Below are 5,522 nucleotides of genomic sequence, written 5' to 3' on the forward strand. Positions count from 1 at the left end.
GTGCAATCACTTGAGTTGAGTATGTTCTCCTAAGGGGTTGTCTATCGGTGAGTCCTCAGGTGACTGTAGAGGCTGATCTGGGACCCACATACTCTGGTGCAGTGTAGACAAGAGTAAGTGGCTGTGGTTAGTGGTTGGGTCTTTTGGTTGTACAGTCTCTCCTTTCACAGCTGCTGTTTGTCCTGAGGCACAGCGGTGGTCATTCTCATGTAACACAGCTCCCTTTTGAACAGATTTCCTCCAGGTATATCTGTTGAGTGCACTGTCTTCCCAGTGTTTAGATGTCATGTTGAATTTCTTTAGGCTGATTTTGATGTTATCTTTGAAGCATTGCCTTTGCCCACCAGGGGCTCACAGACCTTCTTTCAACAGGAAGTAAAGGATCTGTCTGGGAAGACATGAGTTAGGCATCTCGATGGCATGAGCTATCCATCAGAGTTAGTATTGTTTCATTCAAGATTGTTTCATGTTATTTCCAGTACACAAGTGTAAGGGAGAATGAAATAATTGTTACTCCGGATCTAATGCAGCACAAAATAAACACAATAAGATAAAGAACACAATAATAAATAACACAATAAATATAAATACATAAGATAGCTTATATACATAGACTGTATGTCCATAAAGTGACACTAGGTATCTATACATAAGGTGACTGACAGGAAATGATAAAGTAGTGGTGGTCAGAGTGGATGGTGGGTAGGCTGGAGCCGGTGATGTGTTGAGAAGCTTGAACTACCTGTTATCATGGTGGAGGTGCTTTTTATATTGGCCTCCTCCAGTATGCAGGAGGTAGCCTCTATATTACAAATGTGGCCGTGCAATAAAATAATTTCTCTGGGTGTAAAATATTTTGGTTGTCTGAAAAAGACATCAAAAGAACTACTTAAATGTGAGCTTGTCTGCATTAATTGTGCTAGTACTGTTTACTTCGTAGGAAATGTGGAACAAATTCAATTCCCCTGTGCGTAAGGTGCAACTTATTCCCTGTACAGGATGCATTTCTAGCTCTCCTTAGGTACTGGACTGCAAATCACAACAGTTGCTATATGAAGTATTTTCACAATCTCACCTCCAACAAAATTGTCAATTATCTAAGTCAGTGTTTCTGTTTACAAGCCAAAGGAGATAATTCCTCCTCACGTAGTCCATGAAATCAATCATACATGGATTACTCTCGGAATCAGATGGAATCAGATGCAATCAGATGGCTTGGGTTAACAACTCCCAGAATGGCTTCAACCCTTATATTTTTCAAAATTATCTTGATCTGTAGCTGTATTTTACTGGGAAAATGTTATTTGGTTTCATCTCACTGTGTCTGCTAAAAGAAGGCAAGGGGGCACCCAGATTTGAACTGAGGACCTCTTGATCTGCAGTCAAATGCTCTACCACTGAGCTATACCCCCTACACAATGTTAAATGGTTGCAGAATTCAGGAATCTGTTTTACTTGAATAAAGATAGCCCAGTAATTCTATGAATGATTAAGTCACAGATTTAAAATCATCTGATCTCATCTTGTAAATGGTTAATACAAGCGAGCATACTTTTAAGGTGGTTGGAGGAAACTATAGATGGAGATGTCAGATGCAGGTGTTTTACACAGAGACTAGTAAGTGAGTGGAATGCACTACCGGGGTAGTGGTAGAGGCGGATATGCTAGGGGCATTTAAGGCACTCCTAGCTAGGCACATGCATGATAGAGAAATGGAGGGCAATGTGGAAGGGAAGGGTTAGATTAACCTAGGAGTAGAATCAGAATCAGAATCAAGTATATTACCACTGATATACTCTACATTGTGAAATTTGTTGTTTTGTGGCAGCAGTGCATTGTAATACATAAAGAATACTGTAAGTTATGATAGGACATACATTTTAAAATAAATTAAATAATTAGTGCATAAAGAGAGCAAAAATGGTGTGGGTTCATGGGTTGGTTCATTGTGTTCAGAAATCTGATGGCTGAGGGGAAGAAGCAGTTCCTAAAATGTTGTGAGTGTGTCTTCAGGCTCCTACACCTCCTCTCTGATAGTAGTAATGAGAAGAGATCATGCCCTGGGTGATGGACCTTTTGAAGATATCCTCAATACTGGGGAGGCTGCTGCTCATGCTACATCTCTCCAATCCTGTGTAGCGGCCACTCCATACCAAACAGTGATGCAACCATTTTGAAAGCTGTCCACGGCACATCTATAGAAATATGCTTGAATCTTTGGTGGCATGCCAAAACTCAAACTCCTAATGAAACATAGCCACTTTTGTGCCTTCTTCACAATTGCATCAATATGTTGCGCTCAGGATAGATCTACAGAGATGTTGGAACCCAGGTTAAAAGTTTGACACAACATTGCGGGCCCAAGGGCCTGTATGTACTATGTTTGACAATGAACTCAAACTACAAAACATTTCTTTACACTCAATGATTTTTTTTTACAATATGTGCTTATGATCTAATTTAGGAGACAGGGCATCTATTTTATGCACAGCAAAGTCCCACAAAGAGCAATGATTTAAGGACAAAAATAATCTACTTATTGGAATTGGGCAAGTCCTAAATGCTAATGTAAATACCAAGAAGAATTCTCCTGCTATGCTTTGTAATAATGCCTTGGAATCATTTATGTCCCCAGAGAGAACAGATGGGGCCATAGTTCGACATCTAATTCAATGACAGGACCTCCCTGACAATCCAGCATTCCCTCTATGCTACACTGGGAGAGGAGCTGTGACTTTAATGTTTCCTATATCGCAGAGAGGTAAAATAAATAAAGAAAAAAAGAATTTTTATTTATCCTGGATTCCAATGATCTGTTTTTTTTTTCATTTTATCACCTTCATAGACTTGAAGCTCATTTCCTCTCTCATGTTTAATAGATTCAGTTTTGCCACCTTCTTTATATATCCCTAATATAATACAATTGATTACGAGATAGACACTCTTGGGTTTCTTCATCAGTCAAGATCAGGGGTTACCAACCTTTTTTATACCATGGACCAATACCATTAAGCAAGGGGTCTGTGGAGCCCAAGTTGAGAACCCCTGGTCCAGACCAAGATGATGTAACTCTTTGCCGGCTCTCTTTATCAGTCTAGAGACTAGATCAGGGTGATTTAACTCTTTGCTGGGTCTCTCCATCAGTCTTGATCAAGATGATTTAACTTTTCACTAACCACCTTCTTCCATACCTCCAAGAGGATCACAACCTTGTCATAGGGCTTGCAAGCTTGCGTGCCTCAACGACCCAGAGAGCTATGTTGGCTGGAAACAGGGCTTTATGCTTTGGCTCCTGGTGTGGTCACCCATGCCAAACAGGGTCAAAGGGTAGAGTGGTCCACCAGTCCTCCAGGTTCATGGGTTCAGCTCAGGGCTAACAATCCTAGCTGGTAAAATAAAATTGTCATGGAAACAGCAATGAAGAATCCTTCTACATCTGAGTGCAATGGTATTCCTGAGTCTCCACCCAGGACCTGCATGACTGACAGTAGTGAAAACCAAGAGGAAGCTACTGACATGATGAAGGAATCCCTGAACACTGCCAGAGGTGGAGGATCTTCATTGCTGCTCTAAACACCAGCAGCATAATGGACAGTATGTAGTCGTAGTCTTTTTCCATAATTCACAATTACCAAAGAATAGAAGATGGAGTAAATGAAGCAGCCATTATTCATGAATAATTTAAGTAATCATTCTAACTGTAGAAAAGATTTATGAGAATGTTGCCAGGGCTAGAGGGCCTGAGTTCTAGGGAGAAGTTTGGCAGACTATATCTTTATTCCTTGGAATACAGGACATTGAAGTGTATAAAATTACAAGAGGCATAGATAGGGTGGGTGGTACAGTCATTTCCTCCGATTAAGGGAGTCCAAAACTAAGTGGCATACTGTAGGTCTGGGATAATTTAAAAAGAACCTTAAGTATTAACTTCTTCATGTAGATGGTGGTGAGTATACAGTGTGATCTGTCAGAAAAAGCAGTTGAAGCAAATAATACAATAATATCATTTAAGAAGGACTTGGAGAGGAATGTAGAGGAGTGGGGCTTGGAGTGATAGGGGCCAAATGAAGGAAATTGGAGCTAGCTAATTGGACAGGATGATTGTCATGGCCTAGTCGGGCCAAAGGGCTTATTTCTGTGCTGTATTGTTCTATGACTCTATGTACACAATAAGATTTCTTAGAATTTATGTTAAAACATGTTGAAGAACTATTGATAATTATGTCATTGTCATATTTTCCTCTGTCAAAAGTGCATAAGATAGATAAGACCTGAAGACCATAAGGCACAGGAGCAGAATTAGGGCATTCGGCCCATCGAATCTGCTCCACCATTCCATCATGGCTGATTTACTACCTTCTCAATCCCATTCTCCTCCCTCCTCCCCATAACTTTGGACACCCTGACTAATCTGCTTTAAATATACCCAATAACTTGGCCTCCACAGCCGTCTGTGGCAATGAATTCCACAGATTCATTACCCTCTTGCTAAAGAAATTTCTCCTCATCTAGGGTTGCCAACTTTCTCACTCCCAAATAAGGGACAAAAGTAGCAGTCAAATACGGGACACTTGTGGGACACCCGAGAAAGACTACCATGACCGTGAAGCCTTGCGCGGGCACCTGTGTGTGCATATGTGTATGTGCCGATTTTTTTCTACAAATCGGTTTTGGCTTAATCTTCCCGATTCTGCTTTTACTATATGTTAGTGTTATTTTAGGTTTTATGTGTTATTTGGTATGATTTGGTGGGTTATTTTTTGGGTCTGGGAACACTCAAAAATTTTTCCCATATAAATTAATGGTAATGCTTCTTCGCTTTACACCATTTTAGCTTACGAACGGTTTCATAGGAACGCTCTACCTTAGCGGGGGAAATACAGGACAAGGGCGGTCCCGTATGGGACAAACCAATTTAGCCCAATATACGGGATGTCCCGGCTAATACGGGACAGTTGGCAACCCTATCCTCATCTCCAGTCTAAATCGATGTCCCTCTATTCTGAGGCTGTGCCCTCTGATCTAAGACTCGCCCACTATAGGAAATATCCTTTCCACTTCCAGTCAGTCTAGCCCTTTCAATACTCAATAGGTTTCAATGAGATTCCCCCTCATTCTCCTAAACTCCAGTGAGTACAGGCCCAGAGCCATCAAACACACCTCATATGTTAACCCTTTCATTCTCTAAATCATTTTTGTGAACCTCCTCTATACCATCTCCAATGCCAGCACATCTTTTCTTAGAAAAGAGGCCTGAAACTGCTCACAATCCTCCAAATGCAGTCTAACCAATGCCTTATAAATCCTCAGAATAACATCCTTATTGACTTCATGACTTACCCGTTCTTAAACCCCCCGAAAACAGACTAGCTCTAGGGGCTAATAATTCAGGCATCAGGATTAATAACCAACTGATGCCAGTTCAAATCCCACCACCGAAATGAATCTGGAATTGAAATGCTAATACCCCTAATAAGAGCACGACTGGATTATTCTTAACATTAATCTGGATGACTGATGGG

At 40.8% G+C, this 5,522-nt stretch overlaps 1 non-coding gene across 1 annotated transcript; it reads right to left on the reverse strand.

Annotated features, from left to right (window-relative positions):
• Positions 1-1,340: 1,340 nt before the first annotated feature.
• trnac-gca (transfer RNA cysteine (anticodon GCA)) lies at positions 1,341-1,412 on the reverse strand. The gene has a single exon. It is a non-coding gene; the product is annotated as a tRNA-Cys (tRNA).
• Positions 1,413-5,522: the final 4,110 nt, after the last annotated feature.

Source organism: Mobula hypostoma, chromosome X1 (assembly GCF_963921235.1).
Source record: "Mobula hypostoma chromosome X1, sMobHyp1.1, whole genome shotgun sequence".
Classification (NCBI taxonomy): domain Eukaryota; kingdom Metazoa; phylum Chordata; class Chondrichthyes; order Myliobatiformes; family Myliobatidae; genus Mobula; species Mobula hypostoma.